This window comes from Xyrauchen texanus, chromosome 39 (assembly GCF_025860055.1).
Source record: "Xyrauchen texanus isolate HMW12.3.18 chromosome 39, RBS_HiC_50CHRs, whole genome shotgun sequence".
NCBI classification, from domain to species: Eukaryota; Metazoa; Chordata; class Actinopteri; order Cypriniformes; family Catostomidae; genus Xyrauchen; species Xyrauchen texanus.
Window position 1 is genome coordinate 10,982,087 of NC_068314.1, and position 20,106 is coordinate 11,002,192.

Below are 20,106 nucleotides of genomic sequence, written 5' to 3' on the forward strand. Positions count from 1 at the left end.
AAAAAGGATATCTTGTAGAACAATAGGAGGAATTGTCTCAATTTTTACTGATAACCAGTTATAAATGTCAAGCCAAAATTGTGAAGTAAATTCACATTGAAAAAAAGGTGATTAAGTGTTTCAGGGAAGAAAGAACAGAAAACACAAGGATCCACCTCGAAATTAAATCTTTTCTGTAAAAAATCACCTACAGGGTAAATCCTAAATAGGATTTTGTAATGAGTTTCCTTAACCTTTGGTGCAACAGGGTATGCAAGATAAAAGGTGAAAGATTTATCTCTTACTGAAACTTCAACATCTCCTAGAAAATAACACTGAAAATCCCCAGTGATAATATGTTTAAACACTTTATATATAAGTTTGTTACTACACTTATTATCAACTAGTTCCAAATTACAAATTTTCAAGGAAGGCAGAGAAACAACAGGCCTAGATACAGGATCAGATAAACTACTTTGAATTATTCTCAACAAACCTGTGGGTATAGCTTTACATACTTTATCATAACTTTTAATTGTAGTTCTAACACTATATTTATTAATAAATTCATTATAAGATAAAAAAGTTCCCTTCTGCATCTAATAAATCTTGAATAAAAATAATTCCTTTGACATACCAATCACTTTTGCAAAGAGACTTCCTATTGATAACTACAGCCCTATTATTGCAAATAGTGGCATTGTGGGGGGTAAAGTTGTGGGTAAATATCATTTTCCAAAAAAGCAGTACCTGTTTATGAAAATTTGACAATTTCAAAGGAATTTTAAATAAATCAATATCACATGTTAACACGAACTCGAGGCCACCTATAGTTTTAAAAATATACTTAGGAATGTGGTACCATATTGTATGTGGCTTTGATAAACACTCTTTCAGCCATTTTATTCTGAATGTACCCATGAGAGATTCAAAATCAATGGCTTTCAAACCACCATGGTCATACTCTAACCAAATGGAATTTACATAAATAGTGTGTTTTGTATTTCCATATAAATTTAAACAAGATGGAATTCACTGATTTGATTATTTTTGGGGCAGTATACAGGGCATGGGATAAATAAATACGTTTGGATATTCCCTCGGTTTTAGTTAGAAGAATTCGGCCCAATATAGATCTCTCTAGACAACTAATGATTTAAGGATTTTTGCATACCCTCTATTTTAAGATTAAAATTTTTTTTTTTCTCTATTAATACAATTCTTGGTAATCATGACCCCTAGGTATTTAACCTCCTCTTTCACTGGAATGCCCACTATCTCCTTAAGAGCACAATTATGGATTGCCATTAATTCACACTTTTTCAAGTTTAGGGTCAGTCCTGAAGCTTTTGAAAATATAGCAATTCTGTCAATAACTATTGGAACTACCTTTATATTTTTAAGAAATAAAACAGTGTCATTTGCAAATTGGCTTATGGTAAAAGTCCTACCAAGAATATCAATCACTATATTATCCTCAAACTTTTTAATGAATAAAGACATTAGCTCTGCTGCTAAATTGAATAATAATGGTGAAATAGGGCATCCTTGACGAATTCCTCGTTTGATTTGAATTCTGGGTGATGAGCCTTGATTAAGGGATACACTACTATAATTATCATTATAAAACATGGAATTTACTCTGCGAAACATAGGATCAAAACCAAACAATTCAAGAGACTTGAACAGAAAAGGATGTTCAAGTGTATCAAATGCCTTGAAAAAGTCTAGAAATAAAAATAAACTTGACTGAGGAATTAAATAATTATATTCAAGCATATCAAGGACTAACCTAATATGACTGTGAATACTTCTCCCTTTGATAAAAGCAGATTGAGTTTCATTGATGATTTCACCAACACCTTTTTTAAGCCTATTTGCAAAAATGTGAGAAAGCAATTTAAAGTCGTTTGATAAAAGAATTATTGGTCTCCAGTTGTCTAAATATAATATGTCCTTATTCGGCTTTGGAATGAGGATAATTAAGCCATGTTTCATTGATGGGGATAATTCAGATTTAACTATACACTCTTTTAATATCGACAGAGTTTATGCACTAGAGTTAAAAGGGAAAATATTATGTCGACACTTGTGAAATTTTCGCAATAATTTGTGTTTCCATCAGCTTTATTTTGATGCGCTAAAACTTTTAGCAAAAAATCCTTTGTTGTAGTTAGTAACAAATACGTGCAACATTTAAGTGATATACATTCAAACCACTAATACACAGCTTTTCAAATAAATTGTGTTTGCTTTAATCAAATGAAAATATAATGCTTTTCAACAAAATATATATATGTGTGTATATTAGGGCTGTCAATCGATTACAATTTTGAATCGAATTAATTACATGGTGTCCCGATTAATTAATCGTAATTCATCGCATATACAAATATTTGCTGAGAAAGCCCCTCATATAACAATAATTCAATACATAATGATGAAATAATTATACATAGTTATCTTTAAAAATTATATATATATATATATATATATATATATATATATATATATATATAGTATGTATATACACTACGCCACCACCACTTCGTTAGTTCCATTTTTTGCACTCCTTTTTGCACTTACTATGTTTTCTTCACTGTATAAACTGTGCGTTGCTCATACAGCTGAAATTTCACTTACTGCCCTCTGGAGTAAACAGGTGGTACTACAAGCTTGCATTTCTCAGGAATTTTCCTTATTATGGTGCGATTAATTGCGTAATTTTTTTTACGTTTTATTTTTTGTCAAATTAATTGCACTGAATTAACGCGTTAAATCGACAGCCCTAAAAATATATATATATATATATATATATATATATATATATATATATATATATATATATATATATATATATATATATATATATATATATATACACATATATGTATACATACACACGCCCACACACACACACACACTGATCAGCCACAACATTTAAACCACCTTAATATTGTGTAGGTCCCCCTCGTGCCACCAAAACAGCACCAACCTGCATTCTGAGATGAACACAGTTGTACAGGATTGTCTGAGTTACCATAGACTTTGTCAGTTTGAGCCAGTCTGGCCATTCTCTGTTGACCTCTCTCATCAACCAGGCATTTCCTTCCACAGAACAGCTGCTCACTGGATGATTTTTTTTTTTTGTGTTTGGCACTGTTGAAAACTCAGAAGTGAAGACCAGGAGACTCGGAGTACGTCTTCAGCAGAATTCTTTGAGAACGTGCTGCGTGGCGCTGCACGTTCAATGCAAGTCTCTAAGTGAGACTTGGATTGTAGTTTTATAGACATTTTGGTGGGCAGTCCTTCAAGTGAAGACAAAGTACTCAGTTGATGACAGTTAACAAAGTATGCTAAGGAAGGAAGCGGTTGTAGGAACCCTTCCCAGACCCTGGAGAATTACTAGCTCTTAATCCAGTCAGCATAACCATATCACTCAGACTACTTCATTATCATTGAGATAAAAGCAGGTCCACACCTAAGCCATTATATTTGCATTTGACTCAGACAATGATTAAATCATGAACGATGGTCATCAATTCAGTGGCTGGGACAGAGGCACCAAGAGCCAACACATACCAAAGGTGATCGCTTCAGTAAGCCATTCTTGTTTGGAAGAGACCTCCAAACGTATTCTTAAACTCCTTATTCCCACAGTACCATTCAGAGTAAATTCTAGAGACTGTTGTGTGTGAAAATCCCAGGATATCAGGAGTTACAGAAATACTCAAACCAGCCCATCTGGCACCAACAATCATCCATGCAATTTTCTAATCGGCCAATTAGGTGGCTGCAGTGCATAAAATCATGCAGATGCGGGTCAGGAGCTTCAGTTAATGTTCAAATCAACCATCAGAATTGGGAAAAATTTGATCTCCATGATTTGGGCCATGGCATGATTGGTGGTGCCAGATGGGCTGGTTTGAGTATTTATGAAACTGTTGATCTCCTGGGATTTTCACACACAACAGTCGAGTTTATGCCGAATGGTGCCAAAAACAAAAAAGATAACCGTTCTGTACAATTGTGGTGAGAAGAATAGCATCTCAGTATGCGGGTTGGCGCTGTTTTGGTGGCACGAGGGGACCTACACAATATTATATACTGCTTCAATGTGGGGGCCAACCTCATAGTGACCTTTTCTTTCTTGAATATAATCGGTATGCACAACCGAAGCCAAAGACAACAATACAGTGAAAAGACACCGTTAACCATTGTATAAAACTATATGTCATTTTATCATTTGTAAATGTTTTGGTTTTTAATATTAATTTTCTTACTCCGATGTGATGGGTCTGTTCGGAACATTTTTAATGTATGGAGTTATTGGAATGGCAGCTGCTGTATTCATCTATCTTGCGCAACCAGAGACCAATCAAAAATCTCTTTATCAGATCGACAAAGTTTCTCACTAATGGTAAGATAAAAAATAATTTCATTATAATACATGCAAGTATGTAAATATATTAATCTTTCTCTATACAAACTAAAAAAACAACTATCGTTTTTTTTTCTGATCTCTCTTATGTCCATGAGAGTGAAACATTAGCTTCATTTTGTTAAATGGTATTTAAACAGAATAAATATGAGCAGAAAAGAATCAGCTTGCCAAGTATGTTTACACATACAAGGAATTTGTCTTGGTGACAGGAGCTTCCAGTGTACAACAATACAAAAACAATACAAAAACAGCAGCAAGACATAGGTAATTAAAAACAAAAAAAAAGAATAATAAAAATAAATAATTATACATATACATACACTCACCTTCTTACATACCCACATACACACACACTACGTGTAAATCTATTACAAATCTATTACAAATCTGTTATATAAAGAACAAAAATGCAGTATATTATGTACAGTGCAATGTATGTAATGGCAGAAGTGGATATGTTGGATAATATATATAGACTTGCACTGTGTATTGCACATAATTATTTCTCAATGGGGCAATTTAACTGTTCATGAGATGGATAGCCTGAGGGAAAAAACTGTTCTGTGCCTGACGGTTCTGGTGCTCAGAGCTCTAAAGCGTCAGCCAGAAGGCAACAGTTCAAAAAGGTAGTGGGCAGGGTGAGTGGGGTCCAGAGTGATTTTACCAACCTTTTTCCTCACTCTGGAAGTGTATAGTTCTTGAAGGGGGGCAGGGGCAACCAATAATCCTTTCAGCAGTCCGAACTGTCCTCAGTAGTCTTCTGATGTCTGATTTCATAGCTGCACCAAACCAGACAGTTATTGAAGTGCAGAGGACAGACTCAATGACTGCTGTGTAGAACTGTATCAGCAGCGCCTGTGGCAGGTTGAACTTCCTCAGCTGGCGAAGGAAATACAACCTCTGCTGGGCCTTTCACAATGAGTCAATATGTGTCTCCCAGTTCAGGTCCTGTGAGATGGTAGTGCCCAGGAACCTGAATGACTCCACTGCTGCCACAGTGCTGTTTAGAATGGTGAGGGGGGACAATGTTTGGGTTTTATTGTTGTATAGTAGTGATCCAATATATTCCTACATGATTGGTGTTAAGCTAATAATGAAGACTGATGTCAAAGAGCCACCACATTTTTAGCGTTATGGGGCTGATGAGTACTCAATACATGAACGGGAGGATATGATGGACTCATACCTCAGAAAGAGAGGAATTCCTTCAGATGAGCACTTCCAAGCACTTCCAGACAAGAGAACCTCTGCCATAGCTGTTTAAATCGAGACTGTAGACGGTGTAGACCCCTGTTGCACCCATGCAAACTAAGGGTGGTGAAGAACAGATCAGATTAAACTAGTTAACTCACATTTGGTCAGGGGAAGTGTGGGTGATGAAGTACAAACCCTCAAAAGTGATGAAGACCTGGAAGAGATAAAATGTTAGGAGATATAAAAGTGATTATCCAAAACATCCATAAAATCGAGCCATTCAGTGGACTGTTTTATGCAACTGTTGTAGTTAATGGAGCTTTGAGCTACAAGGCATGCTTGATTCAGGATCTATGCTGTACCTTGAGTGATGAGGCAGAATAGAATATTTTGGCCAAAAATACATTCCCAGCCGTAGAGCAAAAGTTAGATCAAGTCATGCTTGTCTGCTGTGGAGGATCACAAGTACATCCAAAGTGTGTATACAATGTGGAACTGAATTTGTATAGAGTTAAGTGTGTGGTTCCTGTTTTAATAGTTCCTGGACAGAAGGATAATATCATTATTTGTGCCATCGTGCTAAAGGATGTAATGCATCAAATGAAAAGCAGTGAGGGTTATTGGAAAATCATTGTCCACAACACTCAGAAATCATCTGAATGTGAGGATTTCCTTGACATGATGACCAGTCTCACCAGATAGAAAAAGCTGTAATACCTGAAACAATTGGCATGGTCACACTAACACAAGCAGTGACTTTAGTCACGAAGAAGGAATATCTTGTATGGTAAGCTACCCAGTAATGTCCCTATGTCTCCAGGAAGCACCGTAATCATAGAACCTACCTGCTCGAGGTCAATACCAAGGGGTGTTTTAGTCAGACGATTAATTATACTGTTATGGGGAGACGGATGGGTCCCCATTAGAGTGACTAACCCCTGAGAGAAACCATCACTCTGAGAAGAAACAGCAAATTGGCTGATGTGTCTCCTTGTTTGGCAGTTGAATACTTTGCTCTGTTCCAAGGCCCCTGTCAAGAAGGTAATAAAACACAAAGCACTAACACTGCAACACAGACAAGCATAGACAGTACATACCTGAAGCAAAGGCTGCTGAATGCAGGTCTAGGAGAAGTTGATGTTGAGTCATGCCAAGGCAGCCCATCGACTAAACTCAACTAATGCTTGAAAAGTACCATGATATATTCTCAAAACCCCAACTAGACTGTGAAGAGGCAAAAGGATTTGTTCACCTCATTTGGCTTACAGACGATTGTCATTTCTGGCTGCCTTACTGCAGAGTATCCCCAGCACATTATCAGAAGCCCTGCCAGGTCATTACTGAAATTGAAGAACAGAGAATAATACAAAAGTCAGTGAGCGAGTTTGCTTCCGCCTTAGTAATGGTTTGGAAGACCAATGAAGGACTCAGGATATGCACTGATTTTAGGTGGTTGAATGCATGGACCATCAAAGATGCTCAATCCTAACTGCACCAGTCAGACTGTTTGGCAGCCCTTGGTGGGAATACTTACTTAAGCACAATGGACTTAACATCTGTCTTTTACAATCTGCCAATACATGAAGAGGATAAAAGGTATACAGCATTAACCACACCACTAAGCCTGTATGAATACAATAGGATGCCGCAGGGGCTTTCAGTACACTGCTGTGTTATTTGGATGACCTATTAGTCTTTGCCCCTTCAGAGTGAGAGGCTCTTAGCAGGTCAGAAATTGTCTTACAGAGATTAAGAGAGTATAACATGAAGTTGAGCCCAAAGAAATGCCATATTCTTTGAAAGTCTGTGAAATTCCTCAGACACATCATTGATGGAACTGGAGGGTCACTAGATGATGGGTGCATGCCTTCAGTGAAAAGAGTGAAGTCTTTCCTTGGTATGATATCCTACTAACAACATTTTATACCAAACTCGAAATTCATATCCCGAGGTCACCAGAGCCAACCAGATCCAGTTCCGTTCCTGCTTGGTGTTGGACTCCACTGTTACATGTCGCTGAGTGACGATGACTAACTACAGCCAGTGCCAGCCAGACATCACTTCAGCCTACTACGATGGACTACATAGGATGTACACTTCATAAGCCACTGCCTGAAACTTGGACTTAGGATGGACCTCACAGAACCTCACTGAAATTACCTGCTGTTTTAATTACGATGTACCTCACTGATCTCTGCCTGCATCACCTTGGTCTAATGATGGACTACACTCTTAAAAGGAAAACATGTATTATCAATTAATTGACAACAAAAGCCTTCATCAGTCAACTAAAAAGGACGTCTATGTGAACCTCTGCAGTTATTACAGGATGTACTTCAAAGATATTAGTCATTAATCTTACAGTTTGCACAAAATCTTTGTTTAAACACCGCCCTTAAGACTTACTTACTTTACTCATTTTAAACCATTACTTGCACTGTACACAAATAACTAATATTGGCATTATATTCATGCTGTTCGGCCAGAGACAAACTGGCCCCCACACTGAGCTTGGTTTCTCCTAAGGTTATTTTTCTCCATTAACCACCATCTTATTGAGTTTTGTGTTTCTTGACACAGTCACCTTCGGCTTGCTCACTGGGGTTCTATATACAATTATTATTGTCATGTTCACTGTTGTCTTTTGTTTTTGTGCTGTTATTTTGAAGTTTAGTTTAGTTCCTGTTTCCTGTTTTGGTTTTTGTAGTCTTTTGTAGGTTATTTTATTCTGTCATGTTCACTGTTGTCTTTTGTTTTGTGCTGTTATTTTGAAGTTTAGTTTAGTTCCTGTTTCCTGTTTGGTTGTTGTAGTCCTCTGTAGTTTCTTTTTATTATTGGTATTCCCCTGATTGGTTCTCCTTCCCTGATTGTTTCCTCCAGGTGTCCCTCATTCCCTTGTTTGTTCCTTCCTGTATTTAAACCTGGTTCTTTGTTCAGTCATTGTCGATCGTTGTTGAATGTTGATGTTTCGTTGCATGTTCTTCATGTTCTCTGTGTTCGTTCGAGGTTTCCCTGTCTTTTATGGATGTTTCCCCAACCTGTTTAGCCCCTTTATGTTTTCCCTCATTTAGTTTATTTTTTCCCATCGTGGACTTTTCATTTGTTCCTGAGTTTGTTTATGTTTATATGCTTGCCCAATAAAGCTGCATTTGGATCCGCACCTCCCGTCTGCATTCTCCTGACTTCACAGTAGTGACAATTATTTACTGATTTATTTCTATACCCAGTTTACAATCATATTTAATCAAACTACACAATGATGACTCTAAGACTTTATACATATTACAGTTTAATTTTCTATTAAAGCATGATTTTCTGTAAAGCTGATTTGGAACAATGTGTTTTGTAAAAAGCGCTATACAAATAAAAATGGGAAGACTTTACAAAAGTGCTCATTCTGTCTATAGATGCATCACTTGATGAACTCAGAGCAGTTCTTTCTCAGATGTCAGATGGAGAAACCAAAGCATGTCCCATAGCCTTCGCAAGTAAGACTCTGTCTGGCTTCAAAAAAAGATACCCTGCTCATCGGCTAGTTTCTAGCACTGAAGTGGAGCATCTTTGTAAAATGTTGCCATTGGCTGAAAGGCAATTCTTCACAGTTTGGATGGATAATAATCTGTTGACATATTGTGACAAAGCCAAACCTTGATACCAGCGAGCAACATTGGGTTGCCAAACTCGAACCCAACACATTTGCCTTTAAAAATATTCTGTGGACTAATAATTCATTAGCAGATGCCTTAAACTGAGATCCTTTCACTAGGTCAGTGAGTAAAAGGCTGATCAGTGAAACTTACAGAGAGCCTTTGAAAGAAGCTGACAGACAGACAATGCTGTACTTTGAAGGTTCTTCACTGAAATCCATTGGAAATCAGGATAGATGTGAGATTCAAGCCTTTTGTGTTAGCGGTGAACACCAGAACTATTCACTTGGCTCTTTCATTCAAGTTGCTTCCATTGGATCGGATCCCAATTTCCTTCGTAGAGCTCAGAAAATGGCCATCTAGACATGAGAGAATGTTGATGTTACTAAAGCAGTGGGACTATCTGGATAGAATCATTTATAGGATTACCAAGGATCCTTTGAGCAGACTAAAACAGTTTCAGGACATCTTACCTACAAGTTTGAAGGAGAAGGCTTTGGTTGGAGTTCATGATCTTGCAGGTCATCAAAGCCTGGCCAGGATGCTTCATCTGGCAAGGCAATGATTCTTTTGGCTTAGAATGGAGGGTGACATTAGAGAGTATATAAAATGTTTCCTGTGTTGTATTCTTGCAAAGACCCCAGAACCAGCCTCCATAGCCCCTTGAGAGAACATTCGAACATCTTCCCCTATGGAACTTGTGTGTATTGATTTGTTATCTTCAGAAGCCAAGCATTGACCCATGCATTCCCCAGCAGTAATGAAACTGTGAAACAAGTTGCAAAGAAAATTTGGGATAATGTGTCCCGTACCACTGCTGACCACCCTATGGGGAATATAGGGACAGAAAGATTCAGTAGGACACTTGGGATTATGCAACGAACTTTGAACTTGAGATACAAACAACACTGGCCACAACAGATACAAACTTTGACCATTGCTTTCAATGTAACCATACATGAAACAACTGTGTATGCACCATTTTACCTGATGTATGGGCGAATTCCCAGACTCTCAGTCGATGTGGTTTTCAAACAATTTCTGAAAGACCTTGTTGTAGTGGACTACCACACTTATGCCACAACACACTTCTCAGACTTTTACAAAGCTGCTAGTATTGCCCAATCGCATGCTAGTAAAGAGGAGTAGCATCAGGCTGTCTATAAGTCTATATCAGAAAACCCCTTGGCATAGGCTTGAATCTGGTTGACAGAGTACTTCTTGTCAATAAAAGAGAGAGAGGAAACCGTAAATTGGCAGATAAGTGGGAGCCTACGCTCTATACCATCATTTCTCGTAACCCCCAGACTCACATCTACAAAACTGTATGGCAATGACAGAATGAAAGTTGTCCACCGAAATCTGCTTTTGGATGTGAGCTATTTGCCAGTGTCCCAAGTCAATGAGAACGTCTCGGTTACTAACGTAACCTCTGTTCCCTGATGGAGGGAACGAGACGTTGTGTCGCTGAGTTGACACTAGGGGTCGCTCCTGCGGAGCCCGGTCATCTCTGATTTTGAGAAAAGGCCAATGAGAATTGGTGTGTGGAATTTGCATGCCACTCCCCCAGACAAACAGGTATAAAAGGAGTGATGCTGCAAATACACATCAGGTATCGCACTGAGGAGCCGAGCCAAAGACCCGGCGCTTTCAGTGGATGGTTCAGTATTGTGGCTAGCGGGAACACAACGTCTCATTCCCTCCATCAGGGAACGGAGGTTACGTCAGTAACCGAGACGTTCCCCGTCTGTCACTCAGTCTACGTTGTGTCGCTGAGTTGACACTAGGGGTCCCATGGAAAACGCCACAGAGCTGAACCGAGTTACGCAGACTAGCGGTGCAAGACGGGCAAACCTCTGTGTGCTTCGTAGCCAGCGCAGCAAGCCGTCGCATAACTACCCCCAACACACTGGCAGGCATGAAGCGGTCCCCTGCACCTAGGGGAACAGCTAACTGCTCAGAAGTATAAGGACTGGCTGGCCCAGCCGGGGCCTTCTCTCTATTATTCTCCCCTGTAAAAGGAATGAAATCGTTCGGCTGGGGGCCAAATATATATGGTCCAAGCTGGGGGGTGTCCCTCCAAAGAGGAGGACACCGCGGAGACCACACCCGGCCCCGAGAGGGGGGGTTTAGGTGGTATACACACACGGTCTTACCGGTTAGCAGCGTAAGCACATCGTGTGGAACGGCGTCGTGGTAGACCCTACCCAAAGGTGGGGAGGGGTTACTACAAACACGGCGACCCAGGGCATTGGGCCCTCTGTCCAAGGAAGACGCGGTTTACCGGTAGGGAAACCATTTTGCGGGATATAAATCACACGGGGTTGCCGAAGGCAACCAGCACAACCAGCACATGTGGAGCACTTACCTCAGTACGGGGGCCTAGTGACGCCCATACCGTGGTGGCAGAGAGCCTCTCCGAAGACTCGACGGCCGCTAGGCTAGGGAGGAAGAACGTCCAGGGTTCACACTTCCTGCGAACGCAACTGAGGAGAGCTGAACCACCTGGGAGTGGAGCCTCCACTCTCCCCTGGATGTAACCTGCCGCGACAGCGCGTCCGCTGTGCTGTTTAGGTAACCTGGGATGTGAGTGGCCCGCAGCCACTCAGCGTAGAGAGTGGCCTCTCACCGTGGTGGGGCGGACGCTGTTGCCCGGGGTGCTGAGTCGAAGCACTTACCTGGCTCCTTGTGACCGCTCCCGGAACAGCCTGGGATGGGGGAGGAAGAATTTCGTCCTCGTGGCCTGCGGAGACCGTCGGCTCGGGGGCGGGGTTGTGCCACGGCTGGGCGCGTGGAAGCGGAAGACCCGGTTCCAGGGCGCTGTACCTGCCAAAGAGAACCGGTAGCCGGTAGTCGTGATAACGATGGCCGGGGAGACCGGAAGTGGAGCCCGGGGGCTGAGGAAACTGCTCTTTTTTTGAAAATGTGGGTAATAAATTTAAAAAGGAAATAAGGATTCCCCACCCGCCCCTCCGGCAGGGGAGGGAGTGGTCTGCTTACCAGCTCCCGAAGTGCAGTTTCCTGAGTCCCAGGGCTGCCCGTCTCAGGGGCGCTTCGAAGCCTTCTTGGGGTTCTTGGCGGCTGGCCATGAGGCGGGGGGGGGGTCGCCGTCCTGCGGCTAGCTCCACGCCGGCCCTGAGGGGTGGGCTGTGGCGGGACTGGTGTTGGTACCGCAGGGGGACGCACTGGGCAACGAGCAGACGGGGTGCGGGGCATGTAGCTCCACCTGGGCAGGATGTGCTGTATAGCCTCCATCTGCCTCCTTACCATTGAGAACTGCCGGGCGAAGTCTCCAATGGTTTCGAGAGCCCGCGCCATGACCTTTGTTGCCTGGAGGACGAAGTCGGTCACTGAACGCAGCTCCTGGATTAGATCTGGGTCAGGACTACCCTCGTGTAGTTCTCCAAGTGCCTTGGCTTGGTGCACCTGCAGGAGTGCCATGGCATGTAAAGTGGAGGCTGCGTGTCCAGCGGCGCTGTAGGCTTTAGCCGTCAGAGACGACGTCAGCCCACAGGCCCTGGATGGAAGCCTCGGGCGGTTCCGCCAGGTGGAGGCGTTTTGCGGGCATAAGTGCACCGCGACCGCTTGGTCCACCTGGGGAATCGCCGTGTAGCCCCTTGCTGCCCCGCCGTTGAGGGTAATGAGAGCGGAGGAGCTTACCGCGCGCGTGCGGTCAGTGAAAGGTGCCTGCCACGAGTGCGTAAGCTCCTCATGCACCTCCGGGAAGAAAGGAACGGGGGCGGAGCGTGGCCGTAAGTGGCGCTCTGGCCCCAGGAACCAATCGTCGAGCCGCGAGGGTTCGGGGGGAGGCGGAGGGTTCCACTCCAGCCCGACACTCGCGGCTGCCCGGGCAAGCATGGCTGTCAGCTCCGCGTCAGCCTGCGACTGAGCCGCCGCACCTGAGGGTGGGAGCTCAGCCGAGTCTTCAGCGTCAGACATGACGAACCCCTCTCCGATGCCGCGATCGAGATCTCATTGTCGCCAGGCACTCCGAACGAGATCGCGGGTCCACTTTGAAGCGAACCGGCAACCGCGCCCCAGCGCTCGGTTGGAGCATACGAGCGTGGTGGGGAGTGGGAGGTCCGTGGGGTTGTACCCGGCGGAGAGGCTCCCACTAAGGTCCCCATATTGCCCCCAACGCTAGCCGACACCGCCTCATACCCGTAGGTAGAAGGACCGAGTCAGGGAGCGGCTGGGGTGGCTCGCGCTCTTACGAGCCATGCTCTCGCAGTGAGAGCATGAACCATCCACGAACGCTGACTCTCCGTGGGTAGCACCCAGACACAAGAGGCAGCGATCGTGGCCATCAGACGTGGAGAGACGAACCGACCACGCAACCAGGAAACACACACAAACGGAAAGACATCTTGAAAAAGACGCTTCATCGTTTGTGCCACTCTTTTAGAGAAATATACTCTTTTAATGGTGTTTTTATATATATATATTAGGGCTGTCGATTTAACGCGTTAATAACGTGCAATTAATTTTATAAAAAATAACGCGTTAAAAAATGTAACGCACACCGCCCCACACCTGTACGTCATCTTACATTGCTTGCAGCTGCTTCGTGACGAGCATGATGCAAGGCGATGACCAAGCTGACCAAAAAGATGGCGCCGGTGTACGTGGCATGCCGTCTGATATCTCTGCTTCTCTGCGCTATAGTTGTGCTTTTAAACACATCAAACTGCTACTCGCTTCTGATTTATGATCGCCAGTTACTTCTGAATATTCGAGACTCTTTTGTGGCTACATATGACCCAGAGTTAAAAAGCTCTGTGGCTGGATCACATTCCTGCTCCCCAAACTCTACCTGGGATATTCCAGAATATCTGCGCAGTTGGCCTCATGGGGTTCCCCGCAGAAAGCGCCGCAGGAGACGCGGCAAGCGCGGAGGGGTTGCTGTCAAACTGAAAATGACACTGTACGCCGCCCGCGCATCCAGTAACTTCCCAATGATGACGCGGAATCCAGGCGTTGGACGATGTGCTGGATGGCGTTTGCTCGATCCACCTGTTCGCTGGCTTTGGACCATTCTTCAGGATTCTACATCGTCGATCCCCTGTTACCCTCCTGTCCGTGTTCGTCGCGGTGGAGCTACTCTAGAGAATCTTCGCTTTCTGAATAGAGCCTTCTCTCCCGCGATCTCTGACTCGCTTACACCTTCCAGGATGGCTCTGATTAATGCTCGGTCACTAGTCAATAAGACGTTCATTTTAAATGACTTTTTCATTACCCATGCATTGGATTTTATGTGCATCACAGAAACTTGGATGAAGGTTGGTGATCTAAGTCCTTTTGCTGAGTTGATTCCGGCAAGCTGCACATTTTTTAACTTTCCCCGCTCTTCTGGCCGCGGGGGTGGTCTAGCGGTAATTCTAAAAAACAGTTTTAGTAGCTACTGTCAATCTGTCCCGTCTACACCCTACAGTAGCTTTGAAGTACAGCTGTTGCGACTGGAATTTGACGATCCTGTTTTGTTAGCGCTGGTGTATCGCCCCCCTCACCTAGTGAAAGATTTTATAAGTGAATTTACTGCTTTTTTAGGTGAATGTGTAACTAATTACAGCAATATTCTTCTGCTAGGGGATTTTAATATTCATGTATGCTGTCAGTCAAAGCCTCTAACAATAGAGTTTTTAAGTCTCATTGACTCGTTCAACATGGTTCAGTGGGTGAAAGATTCCACACATACTCATGGACATACTTTGGACCTGGTACTCTCTCATGGCGTTTCCATTACTGATGTTCAGGTTTTCAACATTCTGATCTCTGATCATATGCCTGTACTGTTTTCTATGTTCTCTCCTTTTACAAAATTGCACATTTCACCTACTGCAAAATGGACCCGTTCCTTTTCTCCCTGTTTCCATGATGAATTTACTAACACCTTCAATGAGGTGTGTTTGTCCCTGTCCCTGGAGTCACCCCTACCCGACTTGGATGCTGAAGAACATCTGAGTCTGTTTAATACTGTATGTTCCGAGGTTTTAAATAATACTGCTCCTTTAAAAGTTAAGAAGTCAAAATCTAACACAGAACCATGGCTCAATGATACCATCCGCTCCTTGAGGCGTGCTTGTAGAAGAGATGAACGTAAATGGAAAAGTGATAAGCTACAGATCTCTTATGAAATGCTGAAAAACTCCCTCAGTGCTTTTCAGAAAGCAATGTTATCTGCTAAATCTAAGTATTTTTCTAATTTAATTTTAAAAAACCATCATAGTTCAAAAGCCTTATTTTCTGTGTTAAATTCTGCTCTAAATCCTACTAGAAATGTGGTTTCTAATCCCTCAGTATCATTATGTGAAGGTTTCTCAAGGTTTTTTTGTGAGAAGATCACCTCTCTAAGATCTCAGTTGCAGTCATCTGCTAATGTCTCACCTGAAGCGGGTTGTTCTTCAGCCATATGGAGTGTCTTTGAACCAGTTTCTCTTCTATCTCTCAGAGAAATTGTTGATCATCTGAAACCTTCCTTCAGCTCTCTTGATGTTCTTTCCCCCCATATCTTGAAACAAACTTTTGATTCGGTTGGAACATGTTTGGTGTCTTTTCTGAATAAATTCTTGAGCACAGGGACGCTCCCTGATATACTAAAATAAGCCACTATTACACCTCTTCTTAAGAAACCTTCACTTGATGATTTTAATAATTTTCGACCTATTTCGACCCTTTCTTTTATTACAAAAGCATTGGAGAAAACGGTTCTCAAGCAACTCCAGTCTTATCTTAGCTCAAATCAAATTCTTGAAACTTTCCAGTCTGGTTTTAAGCCTCTGCACAGCACAGAGTCTGCTTTATTAAGGGTTTCTAATGATATACTGTCAGCGACTGACGCTGGTGACTCTGTGATCCTAATACTTTTAGACCTAACCTCGGCATTTGATACAGTTGATCATAAAACTCTTTTATTCCGACTAGAACATTTTGTGGGCATCCAGGGAACTGTCCTCAGTTGGTTTAGATCTTACCTAACAAATAGAAGTTTCTCCGTTAAATTGGGTAATTCTTCTTCATCGCCAGCCAAACTCTCATGTGGAGTGCCGCAGGGGTCTATTCTCGCACCCATTCTTTTTTCCCTGTATTTACTTCCTCTAGACTCCATTTTCAGAAAGCATGGTGTATCATTTCACTGCTAATGCAGATGATACACAAATTTATTTGCCTCTGAAACGCAACAAAGATACTGCATGGAAATCTCTTTTTGTATGCCTAGAAGAAGTAAAATGTGGTTCTCTCAAAATGTCTTATTTCTGAATGAATCCAAAACCGTGGTTATAGTCTTTGGCCCCCATGACAACTTTAATAGCAGTAACATTGATCTGGATTATCTTCATCCAACTTCATCTTGCATTAAGAACTTAGGTGTTCTCTGGGATCAGAACCTCAAATTTGATAAACAAATAAATGTGGTGATCAGTTCTTGTTTTTTCCAGCTACGTCTTCTCTCTAAGATTAAATCCTCTCTTTCTGAGAAAACCGTAGAGATTGCTATCCATGCGCTCATTACATCGCGGTTGGATTATTGCAACTCTCTTTACTATGGCATACCCAAAAACTCTATTGCTCGTCTCCAATTAGTACAGAATGCTGCTGCAAAGTTCCTCAAAAAAAACGTAAATTCGATCATGTTTCACCTATTTTAAAATCACTGCATTGTCTACCTGTGAATCTTAGAATTGAGTTTAAAATTCTTCTCTTTGTTTTTAAATCCGTAAATAATCTGGCACCGAGTTATTTGTCTGAGCTACTCTGTACACACAATCCCACACGAAACATGAGGTCTGGTGATCAGAGACTTTTGTTTGTCCCCAGATCATGGTTAAAGAATAGAGGGGACAGAGCCTTTCGGTCAGCTGGCCCTAGGCTGTGGAGCAGCCTTCCGATTTACATCAGAGCGACTCAATCGCTAACTGTTTTTAAATCCTCTCTTAAAACTTTTTTTTTCTCTAGCATTTAAAACACTGAGTTTTTTTTTTTTTTCATGAATGTGTGGTTTGTCCTTGTTCCTTACTTTGTGTACTGTTCAGCACTTTGGTCAGCCTTGTTTGCTGTTTTTAAATGTGCTATATAAATAAAAACAAACTTGAAACTTGAAGGGAAATTTTTAATTCAAAACGCATCCAGATGGAACCACTGATAAGACCAAAGTCTTTTGCACTATCTGCAATAAGGAATTTGCATACCATTGAAGCAATTCTAGCCTGACATACCACCTGAAATCAAAGCATGTTTTAGTGAGCTCTTCAGTAAACACGCTCCGCCAAACCACACTGACTGAGGGCAGGCAGCACAAAATTAATCTGAGGCGGAGCAGTCGAAGATTTGAGTGGCGGCGGCGAAGTAGGCGTAGGCAAGGCCGCGGGAGACCCTGGGGGCGGAGCAGAGGCAGGCAGAGCCGTGGGAGACACTGTGGGCGGAGCAGAGGCAGCCAGAGCCGTGGGAGACTCGTGGCAGACTCAGGTGGTAGGGCCTTGGGTGGGTCAGGAGGCGGAACCGTGGTGGGCAGAGCCAAGGAGGACTTTGGAGGCGGGGCCATAGAAGGCTTGGGAGGCGGCGCCGTGGAAGGCGTAGGCAGAGCCGTAGAAGGCTTGGGAGGCGGCGCAATGGAAGGTGTTGGCATAGAAGGCGGAGCCGTGGGAGGCTCGGGAGGCGGAGCCGAGGGAGGCGATGGTGTAGAAGGCAGAGCTGTGGGAGGCTCGGGAGGAGAAGCCCTGTAAGACTCGAGAGACTTGAGAGGTGGAGCCCTGGAAGGCTCGGGAGGAGGAGCCCTGGGAGACTCGAGAGACTTGAGAGGCGGGGCCCTGGGAGGCTCAGGAGGAGGAGCCCTGGAAGACTCGAGGGCTTGAGAGGCGGAGCCCTGGGAGGCTCGGGAGGAGAAGCCCTGTAAGACTCGAGAGACTTGAGAGGCGGAGCCCTGGAAGGCTCGGGAGGAGGAGCCCTGGGAGACTTGAGAGGCGGGGCCCTGGGAGGCTCGGGAGGAGGAGCCCTGGAAGACTCGAGAGGCGCTGGCTCTTGGATGGTCATGGCTACTGGTGCTGGCTCTTGGACGGTCATGGCCACTGGCGCTGGCTCAGGGACGGTCGAGGCTACTGGTGCTGGCTCAGGGACGGTCAAGGCTACAGGCACTGGCTCACTGACGTTTGAGGTTATATGCACTGGCCCGCTGACGTTTGAGGCTTCAGGCTCCGGCTGGTTAAGCGTGGTATGCGTGAGCTTGGGTCCGCTGGACACTGAGGGCAGAGCCACGGGGGTTTCTGGGGACGGAGCTGCGGGAGGCGTAGGCTGGATGGCAGAGGACATTCCATTTCTCCTCTTCCTCCGGGCGGATGAGACTGGTGATGCTGGAACGCTGTGCGTGGTTGGCGTGGCGTCAGGCTCGCTGACCGTGGCTGACGTGGGCACAGGCTCGCTGACCGTGGCTGGCGAGGGCTCTGGCTTGCAGACCGGGGCAGGCGTGGGCTCTGGCTCGCCATGGTCTGCGAGCCAGAGCCCACGCTTGCCCCGGTCTGCGAGCCAGAGCCCTCGCCAGCCACGGTCAGCGAGCCTGTGCCCACGTCAGCCACGGTTGGCTCTGGCTCGCAGACCGGGGCAGGCGTTGGCACTGGTTCGTAGACCGTGGCAGACATTGGCTGGGAGGCGGAAGCCCTCCTTCTCTTCCTCCTCCGTGTGGACAAAGTTGGTCGTGCTGGCTCGTTGACGGCGATAGGCGTGGGGGTTTGCTCACTGACCGGAGGGGCTGGCGTGACAGGGAGAGCTAGGGACGACTGGAGAATCACCGCCGTGGATGGAGAGGTAGGGTCCTCCTCAACGACGCCCATGGTGAACGGCGAGCCGCAGACCAGCAACGTTGCCTCCAGAAAGTCACGGAGAGTCCAGCCGCGCGTTGCCTGTGGCAACCGCACCTTCAGCGTAGTTTTCAAATTGCCCCTGAAGAAGACCACCAAATATGATATTTGTCCTGAACAAAGCTTTAACCCCTAACCTCCCAATGACACCATGCGCACTGCTGTATCCCGATTTAACACAATTAAAGGGCAACTCATTCGCTGCAGCTGCAGTCGCGAAGATACAACAGCTGCATTTCCTTTTCTCCAGTTCCCAGACGGATATAAAATCATTCCACTAACAATGTCAGAGGTGCTGGCAATATGCAAGGAATTACCCGACACAGTTAGATCTCCCCTGCAATACGTGAATATTTTAAAGAAACTTACAATGTACAATCAACTGACTGGACGCGATTATAGATTCATATTGTCCAAAACATTACCTCCAGATGTAACTGAAACGGTATTAGTTGATAAAGTGCCTTTGCTGGATTTAAAATTCGATCAGCCATGAGTGGAGGAAGGATAAACCAGGTCAGGAAGGGACTTTAAAGGAACAACTATAGACTGGGCATGGGGAGACAATGACGCCTTACAATACTATTTAGAGACCTCCTCAAATTCCTGCAGGGCATGTCCGCATCCAGACAAGATATAACATATGTGGCTAATATGAAACAACAACGAGACGAAGGTCCAGTGGCATTCTTTGCCCAGTTTAAAGCTTCGTGGACTGACGAATCGTCTCTTTCATCTGATGATGATCAAGCGATTCTATTTATAAACACATTCTTGAATAACATGGACCCTGAAACTGCTTGATTAATTAGTATCACAACTGCTGGTTTGACTGCAATGACAATTTCCGAATTCGCTGTCCACCGCTGGGGCATTTGAGGGCTGTTAGCGTTCCTCCTCAAATACGTCATCCGCAATTTCACAGTATACGTCCCAGATGTATGAATCTAGCACATGCTATTACTGCGGAAGACAGCGACATCTAAAGCGAGAT